The sequence below is a fragment of the Primulina tabacum genome, chromosome 10 (genome assembly GCF_025594145.1).
Source record: "Primulina tabacum isolate GXHZ01 chromosome 10, ASM2559414v2, whole genome shotgun sequence".
Classification (NCBI taxonomy): Eukaryota; Viridiplantae; Streptophyta; class Magnoliopsida; order Lamiales; family Gesneriaceae; genus Primulina; species Primulina tabacum.
The window spans coordinates 10,971,273-10,984,047 of NC_134559.1; the positions used below are offsets into that span (position 1 = coordinate 10,971,273).

The window sequence follows — 12,775 nt, forward strand, 5'->3', positions numbered from 1 at the left end:
TGACAGGGGGTCGCTTGTTCCTGTTTTCCCCTTCTCTTCGACGAATATCAGCTTTGGCTCGCATAGCCGCACCCATCAGGTCTGAAAATTTGGCAGGTTGGTAGACTGCTAGAGCTGATTGTATCCTGCTATTCAACCCCTTCTTAATATGATGCAATTTCAGAACTTCATTCGCCATAATTGCTGGGGCATAAGATCCAAGGGCATTGAACTGAGAGGTGTATTCCACCACTGACATTTCCGGAGTTTGACTGAAATTTTCAAACTCACTCAGTTTCTGCAACCTGACCTCGGCTGGATAGTTACTGTTTCAGAAAAGCTTCCTTAAAACGTTGCCACATGATTGGTGCTGCAGTTGCCATGGCTGGCGAGATTGCTTACCACCACTTGCCTGCCCGATCTTCCAGGAAGGGCACTATCACGTCCACTTTTAGTGCATCCGGGACTTCCAACAGTCTCAACTGAGTTTCCACGCTTTTTAGCCAACTCTGGCTAACTTCAGGGTCAGCAGTTCCACTGAAGGTTGGACACCTGTTCTTGCGGAGGGATTCATAATGGAACTTTACTCCGTTCCGTGGTGGAGGTGGTGGTCGATTGGCATTCGGGTTCACTAACCCTTGCAGTGTTGTTGCCACTATTGTGGCTATGGCCATCAAGTCTGCTTGATTAAGACTGAACTGAGGCGGAGGTACGTTGCCTTCTTCGTTGGCATTGTTGTTGTTGTTAGCATATCGGGGATTGCGGTTTTGTCTTGGTGGTCTACCGGCCATTTCCTACAAGTTAAACGCTTCTAAGAATTTGACGTGCATAACGACAAGATTGGATAAATGAGTTATGCTGAAACAACTGAAGTTAATAAGTAAACATAACTTGAATATAGATGGACGACTGAGATTAATAAATAATCATAATTTTATTAATTTTTGAATGTAAAGAAACAACTGAATGAACAAAGCGTACTGAATGGAAATAAATCATACTGACTGAAATAAAATAGCAACAATGGAAAGATAAAGTCCTAGTAATAAGGAAAGGTCACTAAGAAACTCTAATCATCTATCTATCCATCTCCTATGGCAGCTATAGGCTCGTCGATCTCTATCGGCTTCTCTTCCTCTGGTTCCTCCTCCGGCTCTGCCTCTTGCAGTAGCTCCACCATGTGGGTGAGCTGGGCATTCTCTGCATTAACCTGGGCATTCTCTGCATTAAGCTGGGCCACCTATGTCTTCCACCCCTGAACATCTGCCTCTGCCTCGTCCAACAGATCTATGGTACACTGGTGGCGCAGTTCGTACCCCCTCTTATTCTCCTTGATCTTGTTCTTCAGCGCTTTACCCTGTTGAGTCAGACGTTGGCTCACATATGCGAGGCTGTTCATGGCCTCACACGAAACCTCCAGCCTTCTCTTACCTTTGGCATTCTGCTGTTTCTCTTCCTCCAACTCCTTGCGATAGCGTTCCGCATCCTCTCGTAGCTTCCCATGCTGATACTTGCACTGCTCAATGATATCTCTCAGGTCCATGTTATCACCTCTCACTAACTCACCCTGATAGATCGACTGGTTAAGGCGGACCTGAATCTCCTCTTTCTCAGTGGTTAAGGTTTCGACCTCACTCCTCCTTTCACTCAATCTGGCTCTAAGTCGCCGAATCTAACGGGACTGATAGTGAAGAGCAAGCTCTTTCAGACGAATGGCAGCTTGGGCACGGGTACGGGGTCGCATATGGGTAGATGGAGCCATTTCCTGAGATAAAAAAAATGGAAATGCTCAGAATCTGAACTAGGCAGTATATAACAAGTGAGAATATGCAATATATATGAAATTTTCAAAATTTAAATAAATATATAATTTTTTTCCAAAAATTGAAAGTTTGGAATTTGACATATGGGTTCGAAGCATATGTCGAGAGGATTCCAGAACAATTGACGGAATCGAATTCGGAATTCCCTACGAGAAGTTATAGGGTCTACGAATATTTCCTAAATCGGCAAAAACGACGTTTCGGAGGCCTAAACGGAGGAATTTCGCAATTTTAGCCCCTACCTCACGACTTTAGGGTGGTGAGTCTCGTTTGTTGGGCCGTTTCGGAGGGGATAGCATCGGCCTCAAGTTAAAATTCCAGCGATGATTTTTCGTTTTTTTTTTTAAATCGATTTTTCCACTCGGATTATGAACCTGGCGGCTCTGATACCACTTAAATGTCACGCCCCAAACTCGGGATTGACACCGGCATTGTTCAACAATCACACAATCGAAACAACAAGTCTTTCGTAGCACAGTATAAACAAAACCAGTTTATATATCATAATTTAAACGTAATAACAGTCTTTACAATAATGAAATCCAACGAAAAAGTAATCAATGCGGAAGCGTCTTACAATTCGTTTAAATCAGAATATTCAAAATAAAATCTACTACTATTCTTGCGAATCACCAACCCCAAAACTGTTCGGACTCTTCATCCTCGACCTGTTCTTCGGACTTATCTGGGACAGATTGTAAGGGGGTAAGTATTTGGGAATACTCAGCAAGCGGGGGAATATCGAGCACAATAAAAACAACTGCATAGATTTCGAACATAAACATGAGTTGCATACATACTTCATAACACATGCATAACTTTTACCAGCCACTGTGATTTATCTAACTTTCTATGGTTTACTGACGTCAGTCCCTAATTTTTACTCCTCTAAGGAGGCGAGGCCGTGTAGCGGTTATAACCCCCACCGCGTAAGGGTACGTCATGGTTGGGATTCCCACCCATATACAGTCGACTACTCACAGTGCTTAAAACCGAATGACACAACACAAGAAAAGGAGTAGGAAAGGACATGTACTCGACTGTATTTTCAAAAACCGAAAAATTCACATATGCATAAAAGTCGAAACTTTGAGTTTTAGAAACAGCCCACTTATTGTGTTTTTAGCTGCGAAAAACGTAGGTGCTCGGCTTCGAGAAGTGGATCGTTCCTTGTTCTTCACTCGGCGGCACTACGGCTTGATTTTTCTTGGAAGATTTTCGGCAGAGTTTGGCTAGGAAAAACTGCTGAATTTCGAGGTTTCAGCAAGGGGATTTTCGAAAATTAGGTGTGACAAATGGCTAGGTATGGTGCACTATTTATAGGGGAGAGGATTAAGCTAAATTTGGTGGCTAAATCCTTACCAAAATTTGTGTCCAAATCTCATAAATTGGCTCCAATTATTCCTTGCCATGGCTGATGATGTATCTTCCTAAATTGTGGATTTTTTTTCTTGATTCCCCACCCCTTGGATGGCTCGAAAATTGATGCAAGGGAGAGGGAGATTTGTTTCCATTCTTGTGGCTTAATCTTGCATTCATGGGTCAAGATATCTAGGCATCTATCCTAGTAGAGATTTTCGAAAATCATGCAAGATTTATGCCTTAGTCTTCTAGTCCAGTATATTGCCTTCCAATCTTGCACTATATTCCCCAAATTTCGAAAATATGCATGATATTCTAATGACTTAATATCGTATCTCCAAGGTATTACAATATATCTCCTCAAATATAAGTTCCCAAAAACATAGCAATAAAATCCTAAAAAAATCCCTTACAAATATTTAATTACATGGTGGAAAAATCCTGGTTCTTACAAATATTAATTGAGTGAGTCTTGCACAAAGACATTAAACTTGTGTATGTAGTCTTTAATACATAGATGTTAAATAAGTGTTGGCTAGAAGGTGCTGCCTTCAGGCTAGACTAGGAGTTCAGTTAGGTAATAGCATAAGTCCTAAGCTGAGTAGGTTTTTACAAGGTGTTGTATAAATCGAAGTCTTCTAGTGGATCCTATCCGAGGTGGTAGAAGGGGTTACGTAGGAGCAGTTGAAGTCTCCGAATATTCGTAAACATATCTTGTGTCTTTAATCGTTTAACTATTGCTTTGAATTTGAGCTGATATCAGTTCAGTTCTCACCATAACTGAACTGATACAAGCTCGAACCGATCCTTTTTATTTCAGTTATTAAGTTCACACAAGTTAAAAAGCTTTAAATTGTTCAGCTTTCTTGACGAAAGATTACTTTGAGTAATTTCCGCTTGGCTTAAAACCAAACTCGATTTAATTTATCGGTGTTTACATTCTTAGAACACGAGCTATTGCAGATCATTGAGAATATTTGTGCTTAAAACACCTCGCTGGTGGCAGCACCGATCCCATCACATAGGTGGTCTGTTTTTAAGAATATCCTACAAACTTGGCCTTTTACAAGCAAGGAATTAACCATTAAAAGTACAGCTTATTCTCACTGCATTTGTAGGAAAAAACAACACTAATGAACTTCAAAAAGTTAATATAATCGTTAACGCAAATGATAAAACATTTGATGCAGCTATAGTGAAAGACAAAAGACCTAGGCTTTTAACATACAACAGTATGGGATCTCGAGAAGATCAGCTAGCCGATTATATGTAACAAGTCTAAATACATCACAACAAATCATTATTAGTATAAGGTCCCGGAATTTATTCACTTTTCCTAATTTCAGTACATAATATCATATATATTTTTAGCTTATCAAGTTTCAAGCACAAATATATTTTCTCGGTACTAGGCAAAGTGGAGTTTTCTTATGCATAGCCATCCCAGGCAAGGCTTCAGTATCTATGCCATCTTTCTTTAATCCATGAGGCAACTCCCAGTCAAAAGAGTAAACAAGATTGGCAAGTGCAAGCTCCATAGTTGACAGCCCTATCGATATCCCGGGACAACCCTTTCTTCCCGAGCCGAAAGGTAGGAGTTCAAAGTCTCGTCCGATCACATCGACAGAACTATTCCAGAATCTCTCTGGAGAGAATTCATCTGGATTTTCCCAATATTCTGGATCTCTTGCAATGGCCCATGAATTGATATGGACCAAAGTTTTAGCTGGGATGGTGTATCCTCCTACAATGCGTTCTTCCATACATTCTCTAGGTACTAGAAGTGGAGTTGGTGGGTACAGTCTTAAGGTCTCCTTTACGACTGCTTTAAGATAGTGACGCCTGGGCACATCCTCTTCGTTTACAAAACCTTTTTTCCAATGGTTTCTCTGATTTCAGCTTGCAGTTTCTTCATCGTACGCGGAGTTTCCATGAGGGCAGTCATAGCCCAGATAATTGACAATGCACTTGTGTCGGTTCCAGCGACAAATATATCCTAAAAACAGCGTACAATAAAGAAATCAATCTTGTTAATATTTTTGGTCTCAGCCGTTAAATTCAATGAAAAAACATCATAGAACCCATGTTGGAGGAGTTGTCATGAGAATGAAAAGAGATAACTTACATAGAGCACAGCCTTGATACGATCCCATGTCAAATCATTAGAGCACAAGTTCTGTTCCCTAAGCTGGAGTAAAATGTCAAGAATATTATTGGTATTCATCGTCTTATCCCTGTAATTTGGATCCAGATGCTCATCAATCAGTCCTTGGCAGAACTCATCCATGTCTTTGAAAGTCTTATCCAGCCTGGATAACATACCAGTTAACTTGTCCTACCCAACTGAACCAAGGTAAATAATCGGAAAAAAAGAAACCTGCCTGCAGCGACTGTGCCTCAATCAGAAGATCGTCGAATTTTCATTTGTTCGATTCCTCTTCACCTGATTGCTTGCCAAATGCAATCCTACAGATCAACGTTACAGTCAATTCAAGGACGATCGTACTCAGATTGACAACATCTTCTTGACCAGATGAGTTGGAATTTGCTATGTTTTTTATCATACGAAATACTTGGTCTTCTCGAATCGGCCGGAATGATTGGACCAGTTTGTTGTTAAACAAATGAAGCACACAAATCTTTCTTAACTCCTTCCAAGAATCACTTGTAAGGGGAGAAACCTATATCCAATCCACCGTAGGTTAATTTCTGCATGCCAAGAGAAGGCGGCCTGCTGCAGAAGGCGAGGTCGTGCGTTTTTAGAACTTCTTTCGCCATTTTCGCTGAAGAAACTACGACAACTTGAACTTTACCCAGCTTCATGGACATGAGAGAACCATATGTTTTGGCGAGTTTGAATAGATAGAGGTGAGTATTGACGCCGTCTGTGACGCCCCAGATTCGAAGACTGTCCTCACTGTATCAAGACGGGTCTTTCCAGCGTGCTTATGTCCTCACTCACACGCACCCTGGGAAACTTCCCAGGAGGTCACCCAATCCCAAAATTGTCCCAAGTCAAGCACGCTTAACTTTGGAGTTCTTATGTGATGAGCTACCGAAAAGAAGATGCACCTTCATGATATGAGTAGTACAAATCAAATCTTTTAAGCCCTCTTCAACATGTACAGTTCATTACATTGAACAGTCTCGGAATCCCTCTCATTCCCGTGTGGGTCGGTTCATTCATGTTCCCTCCACCTAGAAGCCTGCCAGGATCCGCTCATTGTCCGTGCAATTGATGGCACCGGCGATCACCTCCCTGCCCTCTTCGGCCCCGGGCCTCACATGCCCACCAGCTTTCGCTTGGTTCGTCCCCGAACCACACCGTACTAAGAGAGATCGGCTCTGATACCAACTGTGACGCCCCAGATTCAAAGAATGTCCTCACTGTATCAAGACGGGTCTTTCCAACGTGCTTATGTCCTCACTCACACGCACCCTGGGAAATTCCCAGGAGGTCACCCATCACAAAATTGCCCCAAGTCAAGCACGCTTAACTTTGGAGTTCTTATGTGATGAGCTACCGAAAACAAGATGCACCTTCAGGATATGAGTAGTACAAATCAAATCTTTTAAGCCCACTTCAACTGTACAGTCCATTACATTGAACAGTCTCGGAATCCCTCTCATTCCCGTGTGGGTCGGTTCATTCATGTTCCCTCCACCTAGAAGTCTGTTAGGAGCCGCTCATTGTCTGTGCAACTGATGGCACCGGCGATCACCCCCCGTCCCTCTTCGGCCCCGGGCCTCACATGCTGTAACGTACCGTGCTTTTACTACTTAAAATTTGCAGAAGAATTTAAAATTTTCTTAAGTAAGACATGAACGTCCAAAATTCGATAAGAATACTGTACGTCTCATCTTGTCGCAACGAAAGATCTAAAATAAAGTTTGACAAAAGTGTTTGAACATTTTCAAAAAGACTTAAAAACATGACGGTCCTCGGGTTTAGCCTCCCGCTCAGTCCAAGCCTGCTCCTTGGTCCCCTACCTCCTGTCTCCTCATAAACATCCTCACCTGCATCGATCAAGTCTAGTGAGTCTAAAGACTCAACCCGTATAAACTGGAAGTAACGAATAATACGTAATAAAAACCACATGCAACTTTAAAATAGGACGTACATACATGAAACTTGAACTTGCCATAAACTTGAACATACATACATAACATAGACGTGCCATAACGTGAAAACTTTTCATAAACATGCTTGCATACTTGCGCATACTTGAACATACATGAACTTCATAATTTTTGCGTAGAGAATGTTTCAAAGCAAGTGACCCATAACATAATCGTCTGATCAGACTAAACCACAGTACTGGGCTGACAAGGACGTATCCACTGCCACATACATGAGAATCCCCGTTCATAATTTAACGGGCTGATTGGTCCACATGTATGATTTAACGCTTTCCAATCACGATCTAAACCCGTTCATGATTTAACGGGGTGGAGAGGTCCTCGGCCACGTTCACCGACTTCCAAACCCATTCATAAATTGGTCACAAGACATTTAGCATATCTAAAAAATTTAAAATATTTTCTTTGCACGTCGAACATACTTACTTGGCGTTGAGGGATTCGTTGGACTTCGATCGGGGCCGTCGCTGTACATGCTAATTATGAATTGACATGCTTAACTTGCATAACTTAGACGTAAATATCACTTACTTACGAGCTCAATCACTTCTTAGGACATTCTAAAGTTCCCATGTCTCGACCTTGTAAATCGTTGAACTAAACCATGACACCAACCCCAAAGTATACTAAAAATATTTCCCAAAATAACAAGCACACGGACCCCCTGCCCAGGTCCGGCTCCGGGTCCGTGTCCATGCTGTGAACTGTGTCTTGGGGAAAAGGGGAGGCACGGATCCTGTGCTCTGCTCCGTGTGGGGGTCCGTGTGTGCGCGCAAAAGGAAGGACTCGGGAAGAAGAAGGGACACGGACCCCGTGCTAGGGTCCGTCTAGGGGTCCGCGTACCTCGGGAATTTGACACTTCAAAGAGAGCAAAGGCACGGGCCCCGTGTAAGGGTCCGTGTACCTGCGGTAATTGGAAACTCACGAAAATTCTGAACACGCAATGTTTGTCATTCTAGACTCGATTGTAAGGACCATGAACCGACACCCTGAGACCCATCCTAGCATGCAATAACACCAAACCAATTCGTACAAACTCCCAAAGCAACGATGTTCACCCTACGACGCATATCATTCAAAAACGTGGCAATTGACATAGAAACGTTTCCTACGACTTTTAAGGTACTTGATTGCCTATCGACACTAAACGACATATCAAATAACAACCCAACATCATACTAAGAAAACCTAGATGCAGCAACGATCACTCGTCGATCCCCAACGAAACCTGCAACAATAAATCTCAAGAACACATCAACACATATTTTCTGAAAAACGCAGTTTGAGCAGCCCCACGAGAAACACCATAACTCACTCAATTTATATACAAATATTTTGAATTTACTGTCAAATCGAAGGCATCAAAAAGTTCTACAATTTTTGTGTTGGAAGTTTTCTCAGAATCACGACCGAAAAATCGCAGTATTTAAAAAGATAGCGAAAACAAGTTTTCAGATCTAAAAATTATTTCAAAACTGATCCGAACCATTTTCCGCTCAAACGACGAATGTAGCACATGATTTTTTACGCATAAAAATTAACACAACACATAATATGACGAGATCGATGCAGAAAGAACAGAATATACGTGCCTTTGATATTCAAAAATACCGTAACGACAATACCGAAGCGAGGAGAGATGCGAGGTTGATGCGGGACGATCGTGGCACTAAAATCTTTGAAGAAAACACACGAAAATACGCTGGAAAATCAGAGGGGTAGGGGCGGCTGCTGAAAGTGGAAGAACCCTAGGTTTTTCTCTCTTTTAAAAATCTGAAAATGAGATGTGTAGGGTGTGTTGTGTGTTTTAGTGTGTGTAAAAAATGTGTAAGTGTGTGTGAGTGTGTGTAACGTGTGTGTGGGTTTTTAATTAGGAGAAATTAGTGCTAAATTAACTAATTAAAAATACTAATTAAAGGTTAACACACACTAATTTAATCAAACTCCCCATTTAAAATAATTACACACTAATTTTAAAAGTTATAAACTCTTAAATTACAAAATACATAAATAAGGCTTTAAAATGATAAAACTAAATAAATTATTTAAAATGCCCCATCCTTAACTTAAAATAAAATACCATCTTTTGAAATTGCCCAAAATCGTCACCAGTCCTTTCCTCGATCCAGCCTCGAATAATCGCCTGAACATGAAACTCGAAGAACATTTTAACGTGCATCACATAACATGAATAATTTAAAATAATGTATTTAAATAAATCATGCATCGCTAAGACTCCTTATAAAATTAATTATATGCTTTAATAATTAAATAAATGCATGGGTTATACGTGTACTGAATTTGGGCACTACAGTTCCTCCCCCACTTATAAAAATTTCGTCCTCGAAATTAAGTCTTACCGAACAACTCCGAGTAGCGACTCCTCATATCTGATTATGTCTCCCAAGTGGCCTCCTCCACTGATTGGTTTAGCCACTGGACTTTGACTAGCTTAGTCACCTTGTTCCGAAGTCTGCGCTCCTGTCTGTCTAGGATTTGGACGGGTCTTTCCTCATAAGACAGGTCTGGAGCCAACTGCAACGGCTCGTAGCTCAGAACATGCGAAGGATTAGCTAGATATTTCCTTAGCATCGAGACATAGAACACATTGTGTACCCCGGCCAGATTCAGCGGAAGGGCAACACGATAGGCTAGTGTCCCAACTCTGTCAAGAATCTCGAACGGTCCAATGAACCTCGGACTGAGCTTGCCTCTCTTCCCAAATCTCATAACACCCTTCATAGGTGCTATCTTTATAAAAACGTGGTCGCCTACGGCAAACTCGAGATCTCTTCTCCTCTTATCGGCATAGCTCTTTTGACGACTCTGGGCGGTATTCATTCTATCCCGAATCTTGACCACCACATCCGCAGCCTGCTGAATTATCTCTGGACCAAGTTCTGCTCTCTCACCGACTTCATCCCAAAGAATTGGTGATCTGCACTTCCTTCCATACAATGCCTCATAGGGAGCCATACAAATAGATGATTGGAAACTGTTGTTGTAGGTAAACTCCACTAGAGGTATCTTCGATTCCCAAGTCCCTTGGAAATCGATCATATAGGCTCGCAAAAAGTCTTCTAAGATCTGAATCACTCGCTCAGACTGGCCATCTGTCTGCGGGTGAAAAGCTGTACTGAAAAGCAATTTCGTCCCCATGGCTGCATGTAAGCTCTTCCAAAAGGACGATGTAAACCTCGGGTCCCTGTCGGACACAATTGAAACAGGGATCTCATGAAATCGAACAATCTCCCTGATATAAAGCTCCGCATACTGCGTCATGGAGAAAGTCGTCTTTACTGGCAAGAAGTGCGCTGACTTAGTGAGTCAATCCACTATAACCCAAATGAAATTTGATCCCCTGACTGACCTCGGCAAACCAACCACAAAATCCATTGTAACATTCTCCCATTTCCACTCTGGGATGGGGAGTGGCTTAACCAATCCTACTGGCCTCTGATGCTCTGCCTTCACCTGCTGACAAGTGAGGCATTCAGACACAAATCTTCGGATGTCTCTCTTCATCCCTGGCCACCAATACAGGAGCTGTAGGTCCTTGTACATCTTGGTACCTCCTGGGTGAATAAAATACGGAGATGCGTGTGCCTCTGCTAGAATATCCTCTCTGATCGAATCAATACTGGGCACCCACATTCTACCACTGTATCTCACAATGCCATCTGACATTGTGTAGAGAACACTGCCTTTGGCTTCATCCTTCAGTTTCCATTTCTGTAACTACTCATCTGAAGGCTGGCCCGCACGAATACGGTCTAGCAAGGAAGATTGGACTGTCAGACTAGACAGCCTTGGAGCTCTACCCTTGCGGTAAACTTCTAAATCAAACTTCTGAATCTCATACTGAAGAGGTTTCTGTACTGACAACTGTGCTACAACTGCCACTTTCCTGCTCAAGGCGTCTGCGACACCATTAGCTTTCCCTGGGTGGTAGCTAATCTTCGCAGTCGTAGTCTTTTACCAATTCTAACCACCGTCTCTGTCTCATGTTCAGTTCCTTCTGCATGAAGAAATACTTGAGACTCTTGTGATCGGTAAATATCTGACATCTCTCACTGTACAAGTAGTGTCTCCAAATTTTCAACGCAAAGACAACAGTTGCTAATTCTAAGTCATGCATCGGGTAATTCTTCTCATGCACCTTCAACTGCCTTGAAGCATAAGCTATGAGCCGACCCTGCTGCATCAATACTGCGCCTAACCCGAGCTTAGATGCATCGGTGTATAACACAAAATCTCTTTGCTCTGTTGGCATGGCTAACACTGGCGCTGAAATAAGAGCTTGCTTCAATGTATCAAAGCTCTTCTGACATTCATCACTCCACACAAACTTAGCATTCTTTTTGGTCAGTGAAGTAAGTGGCACTGCTATCGATTAAAATCCCTGGATAAACTTACGGTAGTAACCGGCTAAACCCAGAAAACTGCGGATTTCGGATGCATTCTTCGGTTCAACCCAATCCTTAAATGCCGCTACCTTGGTTGGATCCACCTCAATTCCACTGCTAGAAATAATATGACCCAAAAACGCTACCTTCTCCAACGAAAATTCGCACTTACTGAAATTCGCAAACAACTTGAGACCCTGCAAAACCTGCAACACTGTCCTCAAATGCTGGCTATGCTCTTCATGGCTCTTCGAGTAAATGAGAATATCGTCAATGAATACTATGACGAACTGATCAAGGTAAGGCTGAAATACTCGGTTCATGAGGTCCATGAAATTGCTGGAGCATTCGTCAGTCCAAACGGCATCACTAAGAACTCGTAATGCCCATACCTGGTCCTGAAGGCTGTTTTGTGAACATCTGCATCTTTCACCTTCAGCTGGTGATACCCTGATCGAAGATCTATCTTAGAGAACACTGTAGCTCCCTGCAACTGGTCGAACAAATCTTCGATTCTAGAAAGTGGGTATTTGTTCTTGATGGTTACCATGTTCAATTCTCGGTAATCGATGCACAGCCTCATACTCCCATCCTTCTTCTTCACAAAGAGCACTGGCGCGCCCCACGGCGAGAAACTAGGGCGGATAAATTCCTTGTCGAGAAGCTCCTGAATCTGCTGCTTGAGTTCTAACATTTCAGCTGGAGCTAATCGATACGGTGCCTTAGAGATTGGCACAGTGCCTGGCATAAGATCGATTGCAAACTCCACCTCTCTCTCTGGTGGAAGTCTTGTGACGTCATCAGGAAAGACATCTGGGAAGTCTCTGACTACTGGCACCTCTGATAAAGACGGAGTGGGTATGTCAGGTGCAGAAATAATGCTGGCCAAGAAGGCCTGACACCCCTTAGAAATAAGTCTCCTAGCCTGCATGCAAGAGATCATGCGAGGGAAACTTCTCCATCTGGCTGGTTCAAAAAGAAACTGTTCCATGCTCGGCGGTCTAACCAATACTGACCTCTTCTGAAAATCAATCAAAACTCTGTTCCTCGTCAGCCAGTCCATGC

At 42.5% G+C, this 12,775-nt stretch overlaps 1 pseudogene; it reads right to left on the minus strand.

The window, feature by feature from the left end:
* Positions 1-4,360: 4,360 nt before the first annotated feature.
* On the minus strand, positions 4,361-6,044 carry LOC142505447 (6,7,8-trihydroxycoumarin synthase-like; annotated as a pseudogene).
* Positions 6,045-12,775: the final 6,731 nt, after the last annotated feature.